The sequence below is a fragment of the Leucopleurus acutus genome (genome assembly GCF_964270905.1).
Source record: "Leucopleurus acutus genome assembly, chromosome: 5".
Classification (NCBI taxonomy): domain Eukaryota; kingdom Metazoa; phylum Chordata; class Mammalia; order Artiodactyla; family Delphinidae; genus Leucopleurus; species Leucopleurus acutus.
This window is the reverse complement of record NC_139147.1, coordinates 9,242,753-9,270,744: the sequence shown is the minus strand read 5'-3', so window position 1 is coordinate 9,270,744 and position 27,992 is coordinate 9,242,753. Positions and strand designations below refer to the sequence as shown.

Genomic DNA, 27,992 nt, shown 5'->3' with positions numbered 1-27,992 from the left:
AACACCTACAAGGCTCTAGCACACGTGTGTTGACACAGAAAGTGCCATCAAAGTGTGTGTGCGCGTGCAGGAGCCTGTGGGCAAGAGAGAAGGCGTGCGCGTGCAGGAGCCTGTGGGCAAGAGAAAAGGCGAGGGAGAGGAGAAGCGGGAGGGAGAAAGAGAAGGGAGGGAGAAGGGGAGGGGAGGGAGAAGGGGAGGAGGGGAGAAGGGGGAGAGGAGGGAACAAAGGGAGGGAGTGTTCACACCAATGACTCAAGTCTGTGCCTGGCTAATTTAAAAATTCGCTGACTCTAAAATTTTCCTAACATTTCCAGGATAGGGAAGAACTAAGAACTCCAATCCCGACTAAAGGAGAATAGCCCCTTCTGTTCCTTCTTCCAGCAACTTAACACGAACATCACCAGCTTTGTCTGTGTACACAAGTCGTCTAGAGCACTTGAAACTGGTGCCCAGCAAAAAAGGAGAATTGAGCCCTTCTTTCAGCAGGATTCCCTAGCCCGGGCTGCAGGCGTTATCTACATGCATTAATGTGTATGCAAATTACCGCCGATCTAGCACGGACACCGAGAGACATCTAGTGACAAGTCGGGTGAAAAACACGACAACATACGGACCACAGAGAGGAAGCAATGTGCCATCCACCTGCAATTGTACTTTATTCAATAAACTGTTATTAAACATCTAACGTGCTAGGCACCAAGCTAAGTTTGTGGGAATACGAAGAACAAGACAAACAAAAGAAGAATTTTCCATCATTTGTATCAGAATTTTCCATCATTTGTAAATATCTCTCATTAGAAAATGTCTTTCTTCTGCTGTCTCTATTTATGAGACACAAAACAAAGTCCCACATTCAAAACAGAGCATCTCTCAAAGGAAAGCCAAATTATTTGCTTTCCCATGGTAAGAAAATTATTTTCCAAAAGCTCTAGGATTAAAAGAATATTCTGTCAGTAATTCCAAATTTGCAGTCCTTGCAAAAGGCTGGGTTTTTTCTTTGATTTTTATAACACTTTCCCCATATTCCCTCTCCCAACCCAGAGGGCTGAGCAGAACAGAAATAGTGCTTTTAAAGTGAGTTTATATAAATTTTGTTCTGGTAAGTTTAGAAATTAATTTCATAACATTCTTTAATCAGTTCAAGCATCAGGCTCATAAACTAACCAAAAGAAAATATAAAACTAACATTCAGGGCTTCCCTGGTGGCGCAGTGGTTGGGAGTCCGCCTGCCGATGCAGGGGACACGGGTTCGTGTCCCGGTCTGGGAAGATCCCACATGCCGCGGAGTGGCTGGGCCCGTGAGCCATGGCAGCTGAGCCTGCACATCCGGAGCCTGTGCTCCGCAACGGGAGAGGCCACAGTGGTGAGAGCCCCGCGTACTGCAAAAAAAAAAAAAAAAAAACTAACATTCTGAATTCAGGTCTCCTTGATACTGTCGATAGTTTGTACACAGAAACTTTTCTATACTAAGAGTGGAAAGGTATCTCTGTGTGCGTGTGTGTGTATGTGTGTGTGTGTGTTTACTCTCTGTATACCTCCCATCACTAAGAAATATCAACATGTGGAAATTCTAAGCTGTATTTTATCTTCAATTATATCATAATGTATTGCATATATAAAATGGTACGTTGCAAATAACTCCATCATACATTTCTTTTCCTTGTAAGAGAAGGAAAACAGTTCAGTACTCTGTACCTCGAGTGCTAGAGAGGTTTGTGAGCAATCATAAGAAACGTTGGTACCTTTCTTCCAGGGAGGGCCGAAGGCAGTCCAAATCACCAGATCTCATAAGACCATATAAGTAAAAGCAACTCAACTTAGAGCTTGTCCTACTTAGCGGTTTTGGTGAATAAGAAATACAGGATATGCCATTCATTTTAAAAGCAAAGACCAAGAAACATAAAATTATTGTGTAAATGCAGTAAGTGAAAATAAACTTCCCTTCTACGTTATGCACATTTCAGGAAAAGACATAGTGATGGGGAGGGGGGAGTCTGGAAAAAAGACAGATTATGAGACCAACCTGGGTCTTACCATTTGCCATGTGCCCTGAAGGCAGGATGGCTTTCTTTGGGAAAAATCTCAACCCTTTAGATTAAAAGGATGAATAAATCTGGCCAAAATTTTTTCATTAAAAAATATGTTTAACTGTTGCCATTTGATATATTTTTGTCCCTCTTCATTTCCTTCCCAAATCACCAGAGTCCCATTGCATGCAGCCCTCCCAAATGCCTGCAGCCTACAACAGGGCATCCTGGATGTGCCTCTGTGATCTGTTTTACAGCCCTGCTTCTCTATCCCAGCAGCCTGTGACATTTCTTTCCAGACCTGCATTGCAGTAAGTGCAGACCCCTTGCACGGTACCTGCCTGCAGAAAAGCCAGGGTGGAGAGCACACTACATTTCCTACCTGTCACAGCTGAACCCCTGCCACCATCTCCTTCTCAACAGGTATCTTCCACCTGGCTTTGAATTCCAGCACCGCACCAGGCTGAGCCCGCCCGGGGAGGAACTGAGATAGGGCTTGACTCACACCTGTTTGACCCCATGAGTGCTGCATATACACAGTGCACACACGCACGCGCACACACACACAATCTTTGATAATTTTCTGAGATAACTGGTCAACACCGCTAGGTCAGAAGAAAGGACCATGTGCTTCCAAATGAAAAATACCCAGAGAAATTACTGAGAGAGGTATAGTAATTAATCACGTTGGCAGATACTTTCAAACAGGCTTTCTCTCGTGCCTCCGTTCACGACAGCACTTGCAGGTCCGTATCGGGACAGTCCAGCAGCCCAGCGACACCTGCATTCAGGCAGCCCTGGCTTGTGCTCTTGTTGCAGCCCCTAGTAGGGACCGTCACGCTGCCTCTCCCCCCAGGGCTGCACCCAGGTCTCTCTCAGCCCCGCAGCCTGCTGCAGGGTGGCCATCACCCCGTTAGCCCAGGACAGTCCCAGTTTACACTGGTTAACCTGTCATAATGATTATTAGCACCTTCTTTTATTCTGAAAAGAGCCCTGGTTTGGATAATAAATTTCATGGTACCTCACCTTTTAGGAACATTCTTCCCACCAACACACCTTTCCTATCTGTGCAACTGTACAGTCGGCTGAAAAACGGGACTTTGGCACTTGTGTATTCCCATGATTATATGCCCTGGGCCCATCCATGGTTCCCCAAGGCTGACGTTGGCCGCTTCTAGACCATCTACTGGTCCAACATAGACAGATCACACGTGTTCTCTACCTTCCCCTTTCCAACAGGTTGAACTCTAATCACATCAGATACACGTGTGCATGGATACTCATCAGGGACAAACTCTAACATATGGGGTCCTGTGGACTGATCTGTATTAGAAAAGAAGATAATGTAAGATAATGTAAAAATAAGATAAGATAATGTAAGTTAGGGAGGATACTCAGTTGTAAGTCCTCATCTGTGAAACCTTTTACAGAGGCTTCATTCAAAATTTAAATAGGATAAAATTCACAAACATCACGATTTGCTCCTAATCGTTGGTGACTCCAAAGAATGTCACAGACCTTCTTCAAGTTACTAATGAGAACTGAATTCAAGTGTCTTTAATTTATAAATGTCATCATTATTCTGTCCAACTGTGGACATGTACCTACCACCACTTGGTAGACACCCAAAGAGTACTTGTTGATTCATTTGTTAACAGAAGGGGAACCACTTCTCAGGCCACATTTGCAGGCAGCATTGCAGGGGTGAAGAGCTGGGGCATGTGGTCAGACATACCTGTCTCTGCAGCCTGGCTCTACCCTCTTAATTCTCTTCTACTTTGAATAGTCTCTGAACCTCTCTGAGGCTGTTTCCTACTCTGTGAAGTAGGGATAAGAGTCACCAACCCCCTAGCATTGTTATACTACTGCACCTAACAAATGAATGGATAAAGAGGGTTGTGGTATACAATGGAATACCACTCAGCCATAAAAAAGAACGAAATTTTGCCATTTGCAGCAACATGGATGGACTTGGAGGGCATGATGCTAAGTGAAACAAGTCAGAGAAAGGCAAATACTGTATGATATCGCTTATGTGTGTAATCTAAAAAGTACAACAAATGAGTGCATATAACAAAAAGCAGCAGACTCACAGAGAACAAACTAGTGGTTACCAGTGGGGAGGGTGGTGGGCAGGGGCAATTTAGGGGTGAGAGAGAACACAGCCAGTATTTTGCATTACATAACCGTAAACAGAAAGTAATGTTTAAAATGTATAAACATGTTTTTAATTTTAAAGAAAAATACCGCACTTAAGGTGTTTGATACAGTGCCTGGCATCTAATAAGCTTTCAATCATTATTTTTATCTAACAAATACACATTGTGCTTATTAAGTGTCACACCCAGTTCTAAGCACTTTGCAAATACAAATTCATTTAATCCTCGTAACAACCCCATGACATAGATAGTAAACATTAGTACTATCCCCATTTTACAGATAAAAACTGAGACAGAGAAAGTTTAGGTCCCCTGCCTGGGGTCCCACAGTTGGTTACCACCCAGTCAGACTGGCTTCAGACACTAACCTCTTCCCCGGTATGCTAGGCAGCTCTGCTAGTTTTCCACACTGGTTGAGCGCACAGATGGTATCATTAGGACCCACTGAGGCCAGCTGATCAGTGGAGCTGAGGTAGGAGCTCCACAGTAGCGTCTGGTACACAGACTTGGACACAAGGACACTTCCTGTCACCATGACACACCAGGATGGTGACCCACTGAGATAATCAGTGGCCAGATAACTCTAGCTTAAACCCAGATGCGTCCTGCATCAACTTCTATTACATTTTTTTAAAAGACTTCTGTTTTCTCCTTGCATTGATCTGAATCCACACGGAATCCACACCCAACAGCACAGGTTCTCCAGGTAAAGAACCAATGTCAAATTAATCCTTCAAAATGGACGTGTTTTGAAGGGCTCTGCTGCTTTCATTTTAGAAAAGACACATAACTCAAACTTCACATCAGAGATACATTCAGTCAAAAAACAGGATTTACTGAGTGCTAGCAGGACCTCCTGAGCTCACCAGTAGGTGAGGGGCAGGACCTGTGATGTTGAATTGTGTCCCCCAAAAAAGATACGGTGGAGTCCTAACCCTTAGTGCCTCAGAGTGTGACTTTATTTGGAAACAAGATCTTTACAGAGGTCATCAAGTTAAAATGAGGTCATTAGGGTGGGCCCCAATGCAGTATGACCGTGTCCTTATAAAAGAAGAGGAAATTTGGACACAGAAACAGGCAAACTCTGAGGGAAGATGATGTCAAGAGAGACAAGGAGAAGACAGCCAGCTACAAGCCAAGGAGAGAGATCTGGTACGGAAGACTTCCTCACAGCACTCAGAAGTAACCAACCCTGCTGATACCTTGATCTTGGACTTCCAGCCTCCAAGAGTGGGAGAGAATAAATTTCTATTGTTTAAGCCTCCCAGCTTGCGGCACTTTGTTACAGCAGCCATAGGAAATTAATACAGACAATGGTATCGGGAGTGGAGTGGCTTAAACTCAGAAACCTAACTGGCCAAGAACTGAGAGGCACCCCTGAGACACACAGTGAGCTGATGTGAGTTAGACAGTGGGCAGACGGGGCACCTGTGCCCCCAGGTGAGGCCAGAAGACTCTCTTCCTTGGCCTCGATTGGAGGGGGTAGGGGGTGGTCCACATGCTCTGAGCACTGAGGGTCACCTGTCCAGTGGAGCCAGGAGCAGGCTTTACTGTCCCCATCCAGCTCAGTGCCCCTGGCCATTCCAGCCAAGAGCACACATGTCTAATCTCTCCATGTCTAAACTCTCCAGGTCAGACCTCTGTCTCCTTCATGTTGAGAGTCCTCTCGACTGGCCTGTGGGTCTCTTGATGCCTCCTTGACTATGAAGAGGGACAGCCTCAGCTCCTAGAAGATGGGGCAGGCATATGTCAATGTGGGTTCCTCTCTACTTAAATTAACCCTTCACCTAGTTGGTACAGAGGTGTAGCCAATGAAGCCAGTTGAAACTGGGGGTGTTACCCCGTAAAAGCAGAAGCCCTTCCCCATATACTCTCACCTCTGTCCTTGACATCAAGCCTTCCCTAACAAGTAATCTACTGGCCTGTGTACTCCAACGCCTCTGTGCTGCCTCTGATGAACACGTCACTCTACCCTTTAAAATCCTAACCCCTCCACACCCTCAGTGATTACAATTCCGGGGCCGGTGCCATGGAACAGAGGCACAAGTGTAGCAGGGATGGTTTGATCTCTGTAAAATATTGCATTTACATTCAACATCATCTTGAGATGAACCCTCCAGATTTGGAGAAATCACTTCTCTTATTGAAATTTAATTACTCCTATTGAAATTTAATTACTCCTGTGATTTTGGTCTACCAGAAAAAAATACAATGTACAGAATATAAATAAGAAACAGAACAGGCAGTGCCAGATATCTGACTGCATTTTTCCTAATATAAAACATATAGGTCCTAATTCCCTTCAAACATCTCTTGCCCTGTAGATGAAATATAGATGCCTTTATTTTTAATAAACAAAGGGGAAAAGGATCCTTTATGCAATATTTTCTTGAAAATACCAAATATCTAGCCATGTCAAGGATCAAATAACCTAAAATTAACCAAATAAAGCCTTAACCATTCCTACTGTAGTCAAAGAATATTCAATAACATGGAGGAATTATTTGTACATCAATGTTAAAGGGAAAAAAGCAGAATTATATATTTGTTATATATATATATAATCACACAATGATTATATACATGTATAGAAAATAGAAAAAAGGAAATGCCTCAAATAATGGTAATTATAGCTGAGTGATAGATACCAGGTGCTTTCTGCACCTTTGTGTATTTTCCAGATTTACTAAAGTAAGTTTGGATTACTTTTTTTTTTTTTTTTACTTTTTTTAAAATTTATTTACTTATTTTTGGTTGTGTTGGGTCTTCATTGCTGCGTGCAGGCTTACTCTAGTTGCAGCAAGCAGAGGTTACTCTTCCCCGAGGTGCGTGGGCTTCTCACTGTGGTGGCTTGTTTTGTTGTGGAGCACGGGCTTTAGGTGTGTGGGCTTCAGTAGTTGTGGCACGCGGGCTCAGTAGTTGTGGCTCACGGGCTTAGTTGCTCCGTGGCATGTGGGATCTTCCAGGACCACGGCTCGAACCCGTGTCCCCTGCATTGGAAGGTGGATTCTTAACCACTGTGTCACCAGGGAAGTCCTGGATTACTTTTTAATCAGAGAAAAATGTTATATTTTATTCTGTTTATTAATAATACACATACTTTATAAAGTATATGAATACCTGATTACTTTTTGCATGTAAGCAATATTAGCCCATTAGGTAAAATTTTATGGCCAAACACAAAAGTCATTACGAGTTGTGTGTCGGACCCCATAGAAGCACACTACACACACCTGTAAATAACAATTAAAGAAAATATATAGCTTGTTATCACTTGAGCAAGTTTAGTTTTTGGTAACTGATTCTGTTTCCATTTGCCACAAGAAATATATCCTCTTTATCTATGTCCTCCCTTGCTTTTTTTAGGTGTATAAAATGACAGCTTATGTGGAAATCAAACTGAGGTCAAATTACCAATATTCTGTGTGTGGCTGGAGGTCAGAATTACCTTTGTAAAGAGCCCTGAGGCCCAGAATGAATTTCTATTTATTCAGCAGTCTACCTCCCAAACTCTGCTAACAAAAAAAGAAGAAAAGGGCAAAAGGTTCCCAAGCTCAGAGCTCAGCTTGTGTTTGCAAATGACCAGGAAAAAGAAAGATGGAAGCAGGCACAACCAGAGAGAATAGGGGCTAGAAGTCCCTTGTATTTGTAAAGGCAAATGCTTATTGGTTTGACTCAGTTTGCATCATTTCAGTTGCATGGTATTAGAGAGAAAAGAAAACTGTACACTGCCAGATGATGAAGAGACCCTTGATGTGCTTTGTGGGCTCCGTGTGTGTGTGTGTGTGTGTGTGTGTGTGTGTGTGTGTGTGTGTTCTTTTTAATTTAATGGGCACCTACTATGTGCCCAGCACAGCGCTAGGAGCATAGATCCCTGACAACTGACTGTGGCCCTAAACCCTAGGAAGAGTCTGGCCACTTCTTTCTCAATTGTTGACCATGTTCTCTATTTGGGGTTCTACTACATGTTATAGAGGCTTAATTCCCCTTCCAGAAATACCTGCTAAGTCCCATTGGCTTAATTGTGTATAATGCTTGTTCTGGCTTCAACAAAGAGACATCTGGATTATGGATTTCTGCAGAGATTGAAAAGTCAAGGCCTGCACGATGCAGCCCATGGAGCACTGCCTTTCCCATCATTATCCATCTCCCCCGCTCCTACTTCATGCTGCCTCACTGAGGTCAGTGATGCTAGTCTATTCAGGCTAATAGCACGTCCTTCTTAGTGAGCTGCTCCTAACAACGTGTGCTGCTTTTGCACACCCCTGGCTACTTTTATCTCATTTGTGCTTTACAACGTCTTTGAAAGATGGATGGGAAAAGAGATATAAGTTGAGACGTAGAATGTTCTAAAACCTTGCAACTTAACACCAGTTTCCACTTTGATACTACTTAGTTCCACAGGCTGCTAGCTTTCTCCTTGCCTTCTCCAGCCTTGTCCCATTCCCATCCATTCTCTGTTATGGCATCAAAGGGCTTTTTCAGAAATGCAAATCCGATCATGATATTCCCCAATCTAATCCTGCCCAATGGCTCTATGTCACCAACCAAGAACAGTTGGAACTACTCAGTGTGTCTTCCTGGCTGCCCCTTCTGGCTGCTTCCCTCCTGCTGGGGCCAGTGTTTCAGCCCCATCCAAGCCTCTGCATGTGCGTTCTCCCCACCTGGACCACCTTCACCACACCTCATCGCCAGCAGAGAAACTCCTTCTCATCCTCCAAGGGCCAGCACAAGCATTCCATCCTCCATGAAATGTGTTTCTTAGAAACACTCAGCTTTTAATAAGGAAAGACATTTGAGTCAGTATCTTCTTCGGAGGAGACAGGAGAGTGGTCTTGACCTTGGAGAGAAAGTTACACTCAACCTCGGATAACCTGCATCTGTGCTTTTTCTTTCATCCAGTTCCCATAACTAATGAAGAAGCGGACTCGGCACACCAGGATGAAAATCACATTGATTTTTACTACTAAAGCCCTAGGAAAATAAACAAGTCATGGAACCAGTCAGAGCTGGCAAGATCTCACAGGAAAATGCTCATGGAAACAAAAAATACACTTTGATATTTTCTGCCCTTGCAGAATATTTTTTCCACAGAAGTGTGTCTTTCACTATCATCACTATCCCCAAGAGCTTGGGGGAAATAAGATGGTTGGATTGAGGGCCCACCCGAATCCAAGATGATTTCATCTTGAGACACTCAATTTAAGTACATCTGCAAAGACCCTTTTTCCAAATAAGGTCACATTCACTGGTTCCAGGGGAATGCACCTTCTGGGGGACCACCATCCAACCTGCTACAGACAGCATGCCTCACTCTGATTGAAACCTCATCACTAACACCCCAGTTCTGAATCCTGGCCGACCACACTGCTTTCCAATTGTGGGTTCATTCCCAGGTAGCACGACCTCTCTGGAGTTCTGGAGACTTCAGCCTCTCTGCAGTTATGTTTCTTGTGGGAAATCAATGGACTGGAATTCTGGTTATACACTTGAGTCTCATAATTGACTCAAGTGCATAATTTCACTTGAGTGAAATAATTGTGTATCTGTGCTAGAGAGAGAAGAGCCCACCTCTTAATGTGTCAGCCCAATACTATTCCTGAGCCTGCAGACCTGGAGCCCAACTGAAGCCTGGGAAATTAAGGTAATTTTCCTAAGGTGAGCCATCTAGGGAGGCCCCTAGAGAGACTGCCCGCCGGCCATTCCACAGATGACCTTCCCTTAGGCCTGGCCAAGTGAGGACATAGAAGCACAGAGGACAGAGGACCAGAGCTCCTCGGGGAGCCTGTAGTCCATCCAGGTCTTTCCACCCAGTTTTGTGCTGGCCCTTTGAGTCAGTCTTCTGGAAGATAAGGAGTGGGGCCAGTCAAGATGGCAGAAGAGGTAGTGAAGGACCTTGAAGGCCACCCTGAGCCCTAATGAACCATGTCAGTGAGCAATGCCCACTGTCCAAACACAAGCAGCCAGGAAGCCATGTCTAAGAAGCACCTACCTCCTGAAGTGGAACTTGACATGCAACCTCGCCTCCTGGAGCAGGTGATGCCATATGCCAGCTGAAATCCTACTTTCAAAGCTCTCCCTTAGCTACTATCTAAAAAGGCAGTAGAAACAGACCTACACAGAGCCTTTTTTTAACTGAAGTATAGTTGATTTACAATGTTTCAGGTGGACAGCAAAGTGACTCAGTTATACATATACATATACTTTTTCAGATTCTTTTCCATTATAGGTTATTACAAGATATTGAATATAGCTCTCTGTGCTATGCAGTAGGTCCCTGTTGTTTATCTATTTTATCCATAGTAGTACACAGAGACTTCTTAACCTATTGTGTGCTGCTGGTTTCGTTATTGCTGTGGGTATTTCTGCATGATTTCCAACGGATCTGGCTTCTTGGAGAAGCTGGTAGTTTTCCAGTGATTAGAACTGTTCTCCATGAGAGGAAAAGGATGATAAACTGAGATCTTAAATGTCACGGTGACACTATGTGTGTGTCCTCAGAAAAACATTTCTGCTGAGAGATAAAAATCTTCTGGATGCTTTTATCTCTGAGCTTCTGGCAACTGCAGAAATTCCCTCATGGAGCACGTGCTCATTACCAGACCACAGACACTGAAACAGGGAAGAAGGACCTGATGTGAAAGGACGGAGGGAAGGGCAAGTTTGTGGGACCTGAGAGACAGCGCTAGCAGCAAGGAGCTTAGCGGCTCTGACTGAAGCGATCCTGGATTATGCTTTCTGAAGTTCACTTAACTTAAATTTACCTTCTTCTTTATGTGTGAGGTACATGGGCCTATACTGAGTGTCCTGCCTGGCTTCCCTCCATTTTCTGTGCCAAAACTCAGCCTAAATGCTGTGTCTTCCCAGTCCCCCATCAATTTTGGCCAACCAAGTGGAAATGCAGAGGCGAGGAGTTCCAGCACGTTCCTGCCCAGTCTCCTCCCAGGACCTACCTGTGTCCCCAGACATGGATGAGAGGCTGTCCAAAGGGACAGTGGTTTCTGGAGGCAAGAAAATGGCTTACCAGTATGAAGGGGCCAGGGAGAGGGCTGTGCATGTTTTGAATTTCATTTCAGACCTAACCTTCCCCTCAGTCTCTGCCTAATAGAAGAGAAATAGTGAAAGACTCACAGACCTAGAGAACGAATTTATGGTTACCGGGCAGGGGGAAGGGTGAGGGGAAGGGATAGTTAGGGAGTTTGGGACTGACATGTACACACTGCTATATTTTAAATGGATAACCAAGAAGTCCCTACTGTATAACACAGGGAACTCTGCTCAGTATTATGTGACAACCTAAATGGGCAAAGAATTTGAAAAAGAATAGATGCATGTATATGTATAACTGAATCACTTGGCTGTACACCTGAAATTATCACAGTGTTAATTATAACATTGTTAATCAACTATACTCCAATATAAAATAAAAAGTTTAAAAAAGAAAGAGTGAAACATTCTGGAAAAGATAAGCAGTGGAATCATTAAGTGCTTACTTTTAGGAGCAGTGTTCCAGAGACATATACCCTCACAGCTCTTCAGACAGGAAATAGCAATATAATTTCAGGAAATATCAATGATCTTCATGGCTTAGTATTTCCTGTAAAGGCGTAGAGAAAAGGGGGGAAATGACATACTCAGCTTGCAAAAACTGCAGCTTCTAAAAAAAACTGCAGCTTCTAACACATGCCAATTCTTACTTATCTAAAGGCTTCAAAAGTCAACCCCAACGTGAACAGAGAAACACCCTTGGTTGAGGACTGTGTTTATATTGGTTATTTACAATATTGTATCACACTGACACTCCAAATGCTAAGTTTCCTACAAGGATTTTGGAATACGTCATGTAAACCAACGACTAGTTTATAGTAGATAGTTTTGCTACATTGAAGAGTTTTTCACTCTCAGGTGACGATCAACCAAGAGCCTTAAGTGACAACGTTTTTAAAGCTGTCTGCCTTTTTAATGGAAGTTTGCTTTTTCGAAGGTGAAGTACGCTGTTCTTTATGACCGCTTTGTTGACACCAACAGAAATTCAAAGTAAAGCTCTGAAAGTGAATCAGGTAGGATTACCTACATGTTCTTGGAATTCAGCTCGGCTTATGGGAAATTTGTCAATTATTTTCATATTCCATTTCCCAGGAAAACATAGTCCATGATCAACAGAAGCTCATTATCCCAGAGCAGCCAATCAAGGAAGCATACCCTGTCACCCGGTGAGATACGGCTACATCTGGGTCAACATCATGAAGAAATACATCATCATCGTGTAAACATGAGCAGTTTCAGGAAGACAGCCTTTGCATTCCTGCCTTGTGTTTCATCGAAACCAGGACACGGAACTCACGCTTCCAGACACAAGTCAACTCTGCTTTGACCCTTGCTTCCACCAAGTTCACCGACACTTCAGGAAAGCAGAGAGTTGCCTGGATGAAACCAAAGAATCTTCTGGCAACCCCCAAATCCTGCCCCTGACAGCAGCCTATACAAAGTGAGTCTGAGAAATGTAATACATCTTAGGAATGCACCTGAAAAGCAGCAATATTATATCCACCAGGGGAAAAGTCTTCCTGGGGATTAGTGTGGGCTCTGAAACTTGATTCTTCCCAAGCTTTCATAATTGTTATCCCAATTAATGGAACTGCAGACACCATTCTTCTATTCCCAGGTACAATCATGTCACGTTCTTCTGAAGCTCACAAAGCCATTTCCTTCAACACTGCCCTCCGGGAGGGAGACTTGAGGTTAATGACCCTCCACAGAAGACTATCATTTACGTACTGTACAAGTGCATCTCCTTTGCATTTCAGTCATGCCCTGACCTTGGAGAGGACGATGGAAAGGGGGATGCCTGACCGCCTTCCCATTTATAAACCGATTATTTTCCTATTGGCACCTTCATTCTGCAATCACTGACATAAAATCTTTTACCAAACAAAATGTAAGAAATGAGAAATCGATTGGATTTCTAAAGTTTGCTTTGAACTCAGCCATTAATAAGAGGTTCTTTTAAGAAGAGAAGTCTATAGAAGTGACTCCACACCAGAACCCAGCTGTGCTACTTTCCGAGGAGATGCGGCCACAACCAATCGAAGCGTAGAAACTCTTAGTCATTTTTAACTGAATTGACAGAGAAGTACTATTTCTCTACCAAAAAAAAAAGGAAGGAAAGAATGCTTTCATGTAGATCTACGCAAGCTAAACTTACACCAAAAGCTCACGCAAGGTCAATGAATAACAAAGTTTTCTACTCCCACCACAGACTCCTTGCCATGACGTGGCCCTCCCAGACAATCTTCCCCAGAGGGCAGCTCAGCTGCTTCCTTTCTCTTCTGCAGGTCTTCATCCAAATGCCACCTTCAAGGCAAGGCCGTCCCTAATCACCTGTTGACAATTGTAAAGCCTCTGCCCTACCATGCCCACCTGCTTTCTCCACTCAACTTTCCTTTATAGCGCTTCTATATCTGAGATTCTCTACAGTTTGTCTAGTCCTTTATTCTGCCTATTGCATGTCTCCCCTCACGAGAAGGGATGCTCTATGAGGACCAGGAGATAACAACAACCCCTGAACAGAAATCATCACAGAGCAGACACTCCGTAAATATAATGATATAAGATGTTTAAAATGGAAAGTCAAAATAAAATCGCCCAGCTTTTTGTCGCTCTCCGGCATTCAAGATGTCAAAGCGAGGACATGGTGGGTCCTCTGGTGTGAAATTCTGGATTTCCTTGGGTTTTCTGGTTGGAGCCATGAACAGTTGTGCTGACAACACAGGAGCCAAAAGTCTGCATATCATCTCTGTGAAGGGGATCAAGGGACAACTGAATAGACTTCCTGCTGCTGGTGTGGGTGACGTGGTGATGGCCGCAGTCAAGAAAGGCAAACCAGAGCTCAGAAAGAAGTGGTAATTGGACAACGAAAGTCCTACCGGAGAAAAGATGGTATGTTTCTTTATTTTGAAGATAATGCAGGAGTCGTAGAAAACAGTAAGGCGAGATGAAAGAGTCCGCCTTTCACAGGACCAGCTGCAGAAGAAAGTGCAGACTCGTGGCACAGGACTGCATCCAATGCTTGCAGCATTGCATGATTCTTTGCTGTATTTGTAAAAAAAACCACCCCCCCGAAATAAAAATAAAATAAAATCGCCTGCCACGAACAAGTAACCACCTTCTCTCCACTAAGGTAGACAGTATGGTGAAGCCGTTGCCCAGAGAGCCAAGGACGAAATAGGAGGAGAAACACTGCTCATGCCCTGGCACATTGGATACTAAGCCTTGTGCCTTCCATTTCACCTTGGAGCCCTGATCCCTGTGCACACCTCCACCTGAGAGACTAGAGGGAAGAGCGGAGACGTTCCCTCTGGTTTCCAGCTTGCTTGTCAACTCACTGGTGAGTTGTATCCAGGACCGACTTCCCGGGAATGCAGCCTGCATCATGCCACAAGTCTCCGCACTTGGAAGGGACCCTATGTTTGGTTCAATGCTCTGCTGTCCATACCTTGAAATTCTTAATAATTTTACCTTCCAATTTGTCTTTTGTAAGTGAAATTCAGTGGGACAATGGAAGATGCGTATGAGCAGAGGAGAGTCATGAAATAAAGGAAAAACCTTCATATTTTAGACCTTTAATGGCACTTTTCCCTACCTTTCAACAAGCAGCCCCATTTCCACTTTGCACTGGGCCCCAAAATTATGTAGTCGGTCCTGGTTGTATCCATGTTATTTCTGGAGAGCAACAAAAACTTTCTAAGGTAGAGGAAATCCATTCTGTCCTATATGGTCTGTTCTCCCAGCTCGAAAGCAACGTGGTCATCTTTTTGGCTGGCAATGACCCCCATCACCAAGCTTAGATTCAATTAAAGTAGAAATTAAGGATAGCATTTGAGGCAATGAGTTGATTTTGGAAAGAAAGAAAAAAATAAAAGAAAATCCTGTTATAAAAATAATTACTGAAAATGTTAACAACAGTAGCTTGGAAACTCTTTTTGTTGTCTGAGAACTTTTCAAAAAGTTTTTTTGGTTTTTTTTTTTTATTGTTTCTTTTTTTTTTTTTGCGGTACGCGGGCCTCTCACTGCTGTGGCTTCTCCCGTTGCGGAGCACAGGCTCCAGACGCACAGGCTCAGCGGCCATGGCTCACGGGCCCAGCCGCTCCACGGCATGTGGGATCTTCCCGGACCAGGGCACGAACCCATGTCAGGCAGACCCTCAACCACTGCGCCACCAGGGAAGCCCTCAAAAAGTTATTTATTGGAATCATATGACTATATCTACTACAACTACACCATGTACGAAAAGAAAATGGTTTAATCCACCTCTTCCTGGGGAAGAGTAGAGATTAGTGACATTACCCAAAGAGTCTCAAATACTGGAGAGAATTTGGCCATTCGACAATGACGCAAATTAATAAAAGGCAATGCTCATCTTTATTTTCACAACTTCCTAATTTTGAGAAAACTCTATGAACTCACAGGTTAAATTAAAATAAGAGAAAATTTAAACGAGCTGCTAGTAAATAAAAGTTAGATGGGTCATTCATAAATTAAATGCTAATGACACCCAAATTTGGTAACTTGCAAGAAATAAAATAGTTTAACCTCATATTCCCAAATGACTAATATTTTTCTAATAGCCAGCCCTTCCCTATGTCTCTATTTCCAGGATGCTGTCAAAGAAGACGCAATACCTGAGCTGTAAAATCAAACACCTGTAGGGATCAGACACATAACACAAATGTGTGACTCAGATTAGATACAAGATAGCAGAGGAGATGGGACAGTAAGAACTGCATGTGTCCCTTATAAAGAAGTGTTTCATTTCGTTTTGTTTTGTTTTGAAGGGGGCCTGTGTTAGTCTGGGTCTTCTGAAAAGCAAAAACCAAGAGAGGATTAAACGTACAAGTAATTTATTAAGAGAAATACCTATGAAAGAACATGGGAAAGGAGCCAGTCTCCAAGAGGTGATGGACCGTGATGCAGGTCTGACGTGAGGGAAGGAGAGAGGGAAGGAAGGGAATTTGCATGGATGCCTCCTGGGCTGCCTGGAGCTCTACAGAAAGTTCGCCAAGGCCACTGGGGGAGGCCTAAAGCCACAGTCAGAGGCGTCCCATCTCTCCCAGAAATGGACCTGCCTCAGCTTCCTGCCTCACTCAGCCTTGGAAGGCATGGCCTCAGTACCAACCAGTGATGGATTTCAAAGCTCAGAAGCTGGGGCTTCTGAGAACCACTGGAGATATGAGGTCATTCTCACGGCCCTCAGGGTGCCCACAAAATACACCTGCAGACCAGCAGTTTGAGACTCTTCCTGGGCCCAGATTACAGTTACTTTCTTCATTCTCCCGACATCTCTCCCTTGATGAACCACTGTTGTCTTTCTGTGTCTATACATCTCTTCAGACACAAGGAGAGTGTAGTCATCCAGTTCAGAGGCATTGAAAGGATTCATCAGTTGAAAAACAGGACTTGCGCCGCTAGGAGAAACATTTTCAGAACCAGCTGTCCTTAGAGATCTGTTGGAAGTCAGTCACTGAAGTTGCCTTCAGGCCAGAAAAGTTGGATCAGGTATCAGATTGTTCCATGTCCCCACAGAGGTCACGGTGCCCTCTGCTGAATGTGGTTCCAGAACCAGAAAAGTTACGTAGGAACAACCAGCATTTTTTTAACCAATTAATTTTATACCAGTGTTTGAAACATAAAGGAATCTCTCACCCTCTTCTTTTTATACAGAAAAGTGTTCCCCTTGGGAAAGTTCCAATGATCCCACAGTTCCTCCCATGGATACAGAAATAGCATCAGTGTTACATTTAAGAAGTTGAGAAGACAAAACCCTGAGTACTACCAGACGCAGGGCCTGCAAAAATATTAGCAGCAGTGTTGCCACACAGCAGGGCTGAAAGTATCGTGGCTGTATCCCAAGGGGGCCTCAAGTTAGCAAAATTATTCTGCTGAAGGACTGAAAGAAAATAAAGGAGAAAGCTCCCTGTAAATACAGAACCAGTGAAGAGAACAAAAACAAAAGGGCATCCCTTTAAAAACACAAATGAAATATGAAACACGAAGGAAGGTTAACAGCTAAGCCCTCACAGGCGGGAACCAGAAAAAAAGGAAACTTGGTTGCTGACGTGTCCAAAATGCCACCTGAGAAAGCTGAGTGCAAGGGGCCTATCGGGGGGAACGATGGTCTTCTTCAAGATCTTTTCTCTAAAGGATCCAAGGCCCCTAAAATAACATGTCATGCGTTTTGGGGAACAGATGAGTAGAGAAATACTTTGTCAAGAACTAACATGGGGTGATTGCCAGGGAGCAAGCAGACGACTGAATAAAAGGGGAATGACAGTTATATGAAGGTGTAGACTGAAGAAAAACCATCTAAGTGTAAACTTAATACATGTACATTTTATTGATATAAGTTATGCTTCAATGAAGTTGAAAAATCTTAACAGAAAAAAAAACTAACATGGGGTATAGAAGAATAAAAAATGTGAGACTTGGGTGTGAGCCACATTTTACTGATACTGTTAACCAAGTGTGTGGTTACACTGTGTATTCTAAAAATGGAATTGTGACATGATCTGTGTGTTGCCTTTCCAGGTGATGTGTCTTCTACTAGGACATTCAAACATCCTCAGATCCATCCTCACCCCCAACAAACAGCCTGCCCTCATGTTTTCTTTCAGGAAATGGCAGCCCTGTCTATTCTGGAAACCTATCCATGTTGGAAGACGTCTCTTCTCCAGCCTTATACAACCCCTCATCAAGACCTCTCGGTTTCACTTTCTCTTGACTCCATCTGCTTCTTGTAACCGTAACCTCCACCCTGGTCTAAACGAAGGTCACTTTCTTCCAACTCTCCAGAGACAGCCATCCAACTGGTCCCCTTGATTCGACTCTGTCTCCACACCCCACGTCCTTCTCCAAAGAACAGCCAGTGACCTTCCCAAGACATAAATGGCTCATATTGTTCCACTGTAGTCTCAACCTCTCCGGTGGCTTCCAATTCTGCTTTACTTACAAAGACCTTCATCCTCAACATGCCCGACAAGATCTTCATGTGTGTAGCCCCCCTTGCTAATACATCCACCCCATCTGCTCAGTCCCTACACAGCATCAACGCCGCCTTCTTCCGGTTCTTCAAATACTGTGCTCTTTGTTGCCTCAGAGCCTTTGCAAATACTGTTCCCTCTGCCCCCATCTCCTCACCTCTTCCCTCCTGCATTTCATGGAGTTCAGAAGGATTTTCCTCAAGAAAGCCTTCCCTGCCACATCCTTAACTAACCCGTCTCAGAATAACTGAGGTCCTTTTCACACTTTTTGTAGCATGATTGCCATTTTAGTGTATTTATGGGATGATTTGACTAATCTCTGTCTTTACATCTAGAGTGAGGCCAGGAACCATATCTGTTTTCTCAATTATTTCCCTTGTGGCTAGTCCAGCACCTGGCACAGAGGTGAATAATTGTGTTGGATGGATGGATGGATAAGTACAAAAATATTATAAATGCATAAACCAAATACATCTTTCCAGGGGCGGAAATAAATTTCCAATGTCGATAAACACTAATGGGTAAATATACCACATTTTCAATGTTTTAATTGTTTTGAATAGGTAATACATTTACATGCTTCAAATCTAAAAGATATCCACTGAGAAGATTTGTTCCTACCTTGTATCCTTCTATTCCATTCTTCACCACCCCTATAAGGCACCTACTAGCACCTTATATCCTTGTATCTTCACGCACATACAAGCAAACACATGTTCTTAGTTTCACTTTTTCTTACACAAAAGAGAGCATACCATACACACTGTCAGTTTACCGAGAGCTTCTTACTCTTCTGTACAGGTGTGTGGTAGTCTGTTTATTTAACCCTTCCCCTCCTCTCTTTTTTTTTTTTTTTTTCTCTTTCAAACGAGACTGCCATGAATAACACTGTGCATGTGTCATTTTGTATGTGTCCAGGTCTGACTGTAAAGTCCACTCCTGCAGAAGGAGGATAGCTGGGTCAACGTGTAAATACACTGGTAATGTTGCTAGATTTCCATCTACACGCATTTTAAAGTCTCATTGTAGAAATCTGTAACTTCGAAAAAAGGTACGTTAGGAGAGAGTGGGGTAAGCCTTAGAGCCAGAGATGTCTGGCTTTGAACCTTCACTCTATTACTTATCAACTGTGTTAGCAGGGGTTAGATCACCTCTCTGAGCCTGTTTTGTGGCTTCAAACAACCCCCAAACCTCCATCTGCAGCTGAGACTCGCCTCACTTGTCCAGTTGCCAAGTGGACACCTCCTCCTGTGTGCCCCACATCCTTAAGTTGCCCATATTTAAAACAAAACTCACGATCTGTCACTTAACCTGGATTCTATTCCTGCGTTACCCAGTCATCCAAAGACGCAGAGACCTGAGGGGTTTCTTCTGCTCTTTCTCCTTCTACCCACGGTTCCAATCCAGTCATCAAATCCTGGTCATTCTTCTTCCCAAATCTTCTGGAATCTGTTTCTTCCTTTATTCTCTTTCCATCTGTCCCATTTTAGTTGTTCATAGCTTCCCAACTGGACGATGACAAAAGGGACCAGGCTAGTTTTTCTGACTCTGGTCTCAGGGCCTTTTAGGACAATGTCGCTAACCAGTTGTAAAGGGATCATTCTAGAACAGTAACCAGGTCTTGTTTCTCCCTGGATGAAAGCCACTTGTTGTCCTCCACCTTCTGGGGGCAGGTATCTAAATAAACAGCATGTAAACTGTATGCACCACAGCCTTCTCTCAGCTTCACCTCCAGCCCCTCGCCTCCAGCCCCGCCAGCCTCTCACCCAAACAGATTTCTCTTTGCACAAGGAACTCTTCCTGTATGTTTTTCACTCATTTATTCATTCAGCAAATATTTCTGAGTGGCTAAGATGTGACATTTATCCTTTAATTTAAAAAAAAAAATATGTCTGGCACGCCTCAGACTACTGGACCCCCAGAAGCTTCATTGGTGCAACAGATCCCTGAATTTTCATAGGGTAAATCTCCCAGCTCTGCTACACAGGTGTCTTACTAAGGCAGTATTTCTCAACATGGCACTATTAAAATTTGGGGAAAGACAATTCTTTGGTGAAGGGTGAGGGTTGTCTCAAGTATTGTAGAATGTACCTCCCTGGACTCTACCCACTAAATACTAGTTACTCACAATCCCTCATTTTTAACAACCAAAAATGTCTCCAGATATTCTCAGGTGTACCCTGGGAGTTAAAATCCCTTGATCGAGAACCCCTGTATTAGGGCATCTATGATACTTGCAGCACCCTGATCAGTAAGTCCAAGTACCATGATGTCATTAATAGGTGGGCAGAATGATGTTCGGTAGAATGTCAGGATGAGCAAGGTCCCAGCAGACGTGTAGACAGCGAATGTATACTGCTGCCCTTGCCATGTGAAGGCCAACCACTCTAGATTCTCCCCGTTGATGGGGACTGAGAGAAAAGCATGTGCTAGATCAGTAGTCCCATAACCAAGTTTGAGAGTATGTGTTGATCTTCAACATTCAACACATTCAACACATCTGGTACAGCAGCTTCAAAAGGGATTATCACCTGAATAAGTTTAAGGTGGACTAATAACACCTGCCATAATTCATCTGGTCATTACAGGGATGCAATGGGTAAATTGAATGGAGCTATTATAGGAACCACCACTTTGCATCCCTTATGTCTTTGATGGTGAATATCTGTAATTCTTCCCTAGGATGCAATATTATTTCTGATTACCTATCTTGGATAATGGGGGAAGAACAGTTTCAGATTACTTTTATTTGGTCCTTCCTACCATAATGTCCCACACTCCACAAGTCAGAAAACCTCCTAGGAGTTCTGCCAACCATTAAATATATCTATCCTACTTGGGAATCTGAGAAATAACCACAGGGTAGTTTTGTGGACCCAAAGAGCCATTATAAAATGGACTTTGGGAAAGACTTAATTTGTCACCTGGCCTCCTAAAGCTGCTGATGGGACCAGTATGTGGCATTTCAGATACCCTGGTACTACTGTCAGCTTAGACCTTATATATAGTAGTTCTCAAAAGGTCTGGCTAGTCCCCATTCCATAGCACTAGTTACTTGGGGAAATATCTACAGATCCCTTGAAGGGGAGGATTAAAGGAATAAATTTTCACGTATACTAGTAAGAAATAGTAATGTTCTTCTCCAAGAGGACCTCAGCCTCCCTTAGAATCTACAGATTCTAGATATGTAAGTTGACTTACATTTGAAAACCAAGCAAGAAGCCATAATTTTCCACTGCAGTGACTGATGATAACATCCTCCTCTCCAGGTTTCATTTTTGTTATTATTATACAATTTTAACAACACCCTAGTCAGCTGTCCATCCGTCTCCTGTCTAGAAACACCACAATCTGTTAGTCATTGCCACAAATCTCTGAAGGTTAAGGCACCCTAACTGCTACTCTGTGGTGCTTCCGGTTATAATAAGCATGGCTACCTTTGCCTCTGGTGGTTAAGAGCTGCCACCTAGTCCTTTAATTGTGGAATCTCATTACCCTCATTGACATTAAGGAGTCTATGGCAACGTTTACCACCATTAAGCTCAGCCTACAGAAGACAGACACCAACCTCTCAGAGATGTCAGTGAGCCCTTAATTTGTGACTTTGTATTGCCTACAGAGGAAGTGTCCTCCAGTCTCTTTCAAGAAACAGAGTGGGCTTCCCTGGTGGCGCAGTGGTTGAGAGTCCGCCTGCCGATGCAGGGGACACGGGTTCGTGTCCCAGTCCGGGAAGATCCCACGTGCCGCGGAGCGGCTGGGCCCATGAGCCATGGCTGCTGAGCCTGCACGTCCGGAGCCTGTACTCCGCAATGGGGGAGGCCACAACAGTGAGAGGCCCGCGTATCACAAAAAAAAAAAAAAGAAAGAAACAGAGTTAAGTGGAGGTTCTTAGGTTTTACACAGTAAATCCATTCTAATATTCCCAACTCTTTGAGTCTTACCCTTTCTTCACACTCCTGCACCTCCACTTTACCAACTGTAGGCCATCATCCTGCCTAAATGTCAAGGAGCCACCCCTACTGACCAGCTCCAGGTGACCATGACAATCTAACACTCTCAAGACCCACTCCTACCCATCTTTGCTGGTGCACATTTGACAATCCCTGTATGTCCTTTGACACATAGATTGTTTTCCTTGGAGCGGACAGCTGTGATCAGACCTGACTCTGGCTATTACCCAGGAGACAACAAGAGATGATAGGGACCGACAGTGAGAAAAACAATGGTCAGATGTGAAGCATCTTCTCTGGGAGGTCACGGTGGGATCCCCTGGGAAGGGGAGGCTGATCCCTTCAAGTCACTGGGACAGCTTCTGCCAGCTGGGAAGCTTCAGGCCATTTGGGATCCAATATTCTCAGTCTCAACCAGGCAAATGTCACCATCCAAGGGTCCCACTTCTTTCCTCATCAGGGAATTTCCTTTGACACAGAGGAGCCACTGAGGCTGTACATTTATTCTTTATGTTTCTAACATCTTATCATCAGATCCTACTTTAAAAGTCTTCTGCCTTGCAGCTTGAGGAGATGAGAAGCCCCTTTACAGCTACCGCAGGATACCCTGGCTTTCAAAGACAGGCTCAAGATAGCACCTATCATTTTTTTGCAAGGCTTCCAGAGCCTTCAAAAGTGATTACCGCACATCACCGTCCTAATATTTATTGCCTCAAAACGGCTTGAGTGCCGAAGTGAAATGATATCCGCACACTTTACCTCCACTTCACCCTTGTCCTCTTTAACTTCGGATAAAGGTTTTAGTAATCGTGACGCTACCACGTGTGGAGGGCTGTCACCACGCACTCACCACTGCCAAAGTGCACCAGAGGGTCTGCTTTCTAGAGCCAACCTAGGTTCCCACTCTGTTGGCCCAGGTTCTCTAGACAACAGACCCTGGGGCATATGTTTATTGGCTAATACTTCATTCAAAGGTGTGATCCTAGAGAACGGGGTGGGGGAGGGGTGGAGCAGCGAGGCAGGGGAGAGGGAGCCCAAGTGCACGAGGGCAGGGTACTGAGTTGGGCAAAGCTTTGTGACAGCCTGGCTGATTGTGCAGCCTCACGTGATGTCTTCAGGAAGGTTGTAGGAACTGTTGCATCTCAGAACAGTTTCTGAAGAGAAAGGAAAAAGAACTCATGGACCAGCTCCTTCCTATCTGCCGCCTCCCACTGGGTGAAGTTGGCCCCAGGAGGTTTTCATCTCTCCACATTTCCAAGATGCCTCAGCCTCCTCCGGGGCGGTGGCCTCTTCTTGCTGGTCAAGCTGCATGGAGAGTGGCAGCTGCAGTAATCTGACGTCGTGACCACAGGAACAGAGCAAGTCATTGCTGGCGCAGCTCCAGCCAGTAGGCAAGAGGGAGGTGCAGATCTGGGCGGGTACAGAAGCGGAGTCTGGCACAAGCCCTGAACACTACCCTTGCATTTGGATTAAATAACGTCAATGAGTTGGATCTAAAGGAGGTCATTTCAGCACAGACACAAGATACAATAACATGCGAAATCTTTTCTTATCCTTTTCAAATTCATGTCGTTAGATTTTTTTATTTTTTTAAGAAAGAAAGCTGTATAGCAGCTAAGATGTTGACATTTCCTTAATACATTCATTGAACTTGAGAAACTAACCACAGATTTTCAGGGAATTCTACCTGTTTAACCAAGAAAGTTAATGTAGGAAGCCAGAAATGTTGAAATTATAAATTCTATGCCACTGGGCACAGTCTAACAGCTCACTACTGCTACTCTGTCAGATGGATTTTTTCTCTAACTAGTCAAATTGCATAAATTCTCCACTTCTATTTGTACTTTGTAGCCAAAGCTCCTTCAGCTTCTTACAGCCTCACCAACTCTCCAGCTGAAGGATGTCTCTGACTGCAGGGCAACTCTACCTGTGTGCTGTGGGGGAAGAGCTGACTTGTCCGAAACTACAGTTTGGTAAAATACAAGACAAAGGGCTAGAGAGAAAGGAAAGGATTTTTTTTAAAGTCTCCCATTTGTACTAACCGTGAGCCAAACTGAATTCGAGGGACTTGTGTATTTTAATTGTAAAATGTACTATATCTGACTTCATTACAGATTCTGCTCTTAAAGGGACATCATATTTTATCTGGACTAGGAAAATTGTTCTTTAAAGATACTGCAGTGATGAGGAATACGGGGTTAACAAACTACTATACATAAAATAGATAAGCAACGAGGATTTACTGTATAGCACAGGGAACTATACCCAATATCTTGTAATAACCTATAACGGAATATAATCTGAAAAAAAAAAAGAATCACTATGCGGTACACCTGACACTAACACAATATTGTAAATCAATTATACTTCAATTTAAAAAAAAAGGTACTGCAGCAAATTTCTTATTGCTAAGTGTTATTTTGTGATATGAAGAATCACGACTTATTTTATCTGTTTTTTACATTCAAATCTATCCAAAAATCTTTCAGGACAATATCCCGCTATTTCACATCGAACTTTAGGGCATACTATCCAAAACATGCTTCACTTTTGTATTCAATGAATAATCCAATGCAATACAAAGCAATACAGACCGAAATCAGGAGCTAAAACAAAAATGCATTCGACGGCATGAGGGCAAATTTGCCGTGGCTGCGACGTCTCCTGTTACAGCCTACCCAACGTGCTGTCACCACATCATTCTGGTTTTGCGTTCAGTAAACCAGCAGTCTCGTGGCATTTGGATGCCGAGACAGGGCAAAGTTTAGAGCATAATCTTTCATTTTAATCTTCCATCCTCATGAGATGTGACGCATATGCAGCTATCTTTGGACTGCTCGACTTCCAAACGTCCACTCCCTCCCTGCACGGACACAGGCCCACAAAGGAACGAAATTGATAGCTCTGAAGTAGAGAGAGCCCACACAAAGTTAACCAGCAATAGGAATATGGAGTGGTTTGGGGGCTTTTTCCCCAATAAGAATACCCTCTGTCAACATGAATCTTTTAGACGGGATCAGAAAGGGACTCCCTTAAACATCCAAGCAAACAACAGGTACCCTTGGTTCCCAGCCACAGCGCCCTCTGCTGCGTATCGAAGAGGGTCCCCCACAGAAGCATACTTTGCTTTAGACTCAACTATTTTTCAATGTATTGACTTTCTGGAGCAAAATGAGGAAGAAAATTACGCAGTTAAGAGCCATGTAGGAAAAAAGACCTCACACAACAAAGGTATCCACTAAATGCTTGGTCAATGAATGAATGAATGAATGAGTCAATGAACGTATCTGAGCATGACATGGCACAACAAGCATTTTTTTGAACCTCAGATCCTATGTAACCGGTCAAAGCTTTGGTCAGTTAAACTAAGCAATGTCCTTTTTTTTTTTTAATTTTTTTTAAATTTTTTTTTTTTGGCTGTGTTTGGTCTTCGTTGCTGTGCGCGTGCTTTCTCTAGTTGCGGCTAGCGGGGGCTACTCTTCGTTGCAGTGTGCGGGCTTCTCATTGCGGTGGCTTCTCTTGTTGCGGAGCATGTGCTCTAGGTGCGCGGGCTTCAGCAGTTGTGGCACGCAGCCTCAGTAGTTGTGGTGCACGGGCTTAGTTGCTCCGCGGCATGTGGGATCTTCCCGGACCAGGGCTCGAATCCGTGTCCCCGGCATTGGCAGGCGGATTCTTAACCACTGAGCCACCAGGGAAGTCCCAGCAATGTCTTTGTAATCTCTTTCTAAAAATACTATAAACAGTTATCACACTTATTTTAGAAGTAATAATACTAAAATATGGAAAATAAGAAATGGAAGTTCCCAAAGTCCTATTCCTGAGAGGTTATCTCCCTTAACAGTTGGCTGCATATTCTTCCAGGGTTTTTTTCCCATGCATATATAGAATATACGTACATATTTTTAATAAATGGGGTCCTAAACTGCATACTATTCTGTAAGTCACTTTTTTTTTCTTTTTTTTTTTTGCCACACCACACGGCTTTCAGGATCTTAGTTCATCCACCAGGGATTGAACCCGGGCCATGGCAGTGAAAGCACCAAGTACTAACTACTGGACCCCCAGAGAATTCCCTGTAAGTCACTTTTTAAATCTAAGTCTCTATTACAGACATTTTACATGTCAGAATATATAGTAACTATATCTCACTTCTTTAAATGCTAAATAATATTTCATAAGTCACTTAACTTACCCCCTATAGATGAAGTATAATTGTAAGGTCAAAAATATACGCACTTTTTAAAAACAGATATTGTCAAATTTGTCTCTAAAAAATTATACCACCATCATCAATACTGAGTACTGCTAGCCTTCTTAATACGTGTAATCTCATGGAGAAAATGCTATTTCATTGTTTTAATTTGTATTAATTTGATTATCAGTAAGGATAAGCATCTCTTCTGCTTATAAGCTATGTATACTTTTTCTTCCATGAACTGCTTTTTCATAACCTTCGTCCATTTTAAATTGGATTGTTAAGTGCTTGCTTACTGATTTGTAGGCACTTAGACACTTCTTATACTAACCTTTTTAAATGACACAGGGTGAATATTTTCCCCAGCTTCATATGCTGTCTTTAAATTGGGTTATATAGCTTTTAGTTACATAGAAGAGTTTTCCTTCACTGTTATCAAATATGTCATTCTAAACCATTTGACTTATGGGCCATATGTCATTTCTTTTAATGCTTTGCTCACTCCAACATAATGAAAATATTTCCTATGCGCTTACTAGTATTTTAAAGATTTTTCTTAAGGTTTAGATCTATAATCATTTCAGATTCGCTTTTGTATGTGATATAAGTTAAAGATATAACTTTCTTTTTAAATGTTTTACTTCTTAAATCTTAGCTTATTTTTTAATTTTACCAAATTACAGCCAGATGTGTAAACATAATTCGTTCAATAATTTATCCTTTCTTCACTGACGTAAAATGCCTCCTTTATCATATACCAGTTCTCCATGTACAGTTGAAGGCTTTACGAGCAAAGAGAAGAAGCAGGAGAAGAAGCAATTCTGCCCAAGACTGCAACACGGAAACCCTGGCTGAGTCTCCAGCCTGCCTGGTCTGCCCTGCGGAGTCTGGACTCAAGACAGTAACATCAGCTCTCAGTATCCTGTTCATCTCTTGGTCTCCTCCTGGGCTAGCATCTCACTCTTTTAATTACTGTAACTTTATAGTTCATTTTCACATCCAGAAAAGTAAGACTCTCCTTCATTCTTCTTTTTGGAAAGTTTCTTGACTCTTCTAGAGCATTTGCTTTTCCAGATTAACTTTAGAATCAAATCTGCGATAGTACAATCATACACATTCTGCCTTGGAAGATTTATTCTCTTCCTGCATCCAAAGTACGCTAACTAGGCCTCTTTTGTGTGTTGGCCATCGTATGTAGGGACCACTCTTGCAATGGTTCGAAGCATCAGAGAGCCGCAATCTAAGATGTCATAGACTAATAAACAATACATTTCCACCGCAGTGGGGGAAATAAAGGATGACCTGGATGTCCAAAGAAGGTCACCTAACCCAGATTTCGTGTCAGAAAAGTTTCCATAATAGGTGATATCTAAACATTGACATAAATAATATTAGGCGTTGGACAGGAAAAACAGACAGAGGAGAGTATTTCGGGAAGACAGAAGGCAGTGAGGAAGAGAAGGCACAGTGAGCCACAAGACCTGAAACGTCCACTGTGACTAGAACATGGCGGCCACCACCAGGGGCCTAACAAGCTCCATGAAGGCATCTGTGTTCTTTCCCAAGAGCAATGAGCTGCCTTAAAAAGGGTTGGACAGAAGAGAGTAAAGGAAATGAGTCAGAGT

General features: G+C 43.2%; 1 protein-coding gene across 2 annotated transcripts in view; it reads right to left on the bottom strand.

Moving 5' to 3' along the window:
• Positions 1-11,707: 11,707 nt before the first annotated feature.
• SETD4 (SET domain containing 4) overlaps positions 11,708-27,992 on the bottom strand; it is a 110,436-nt gene continuing 94,151 nt past the window's right edge. For both annotated transcript variants that reach the window (XR_014326201.1, XR_014326202.1), the window contains one exon: positions 11,708-11,783. The gene's annotated coding sequence lies outside the window, so the exon portion shown is untranslated. The remainder of the gene's footprint in view (positions 11,784-27,992) is intronic.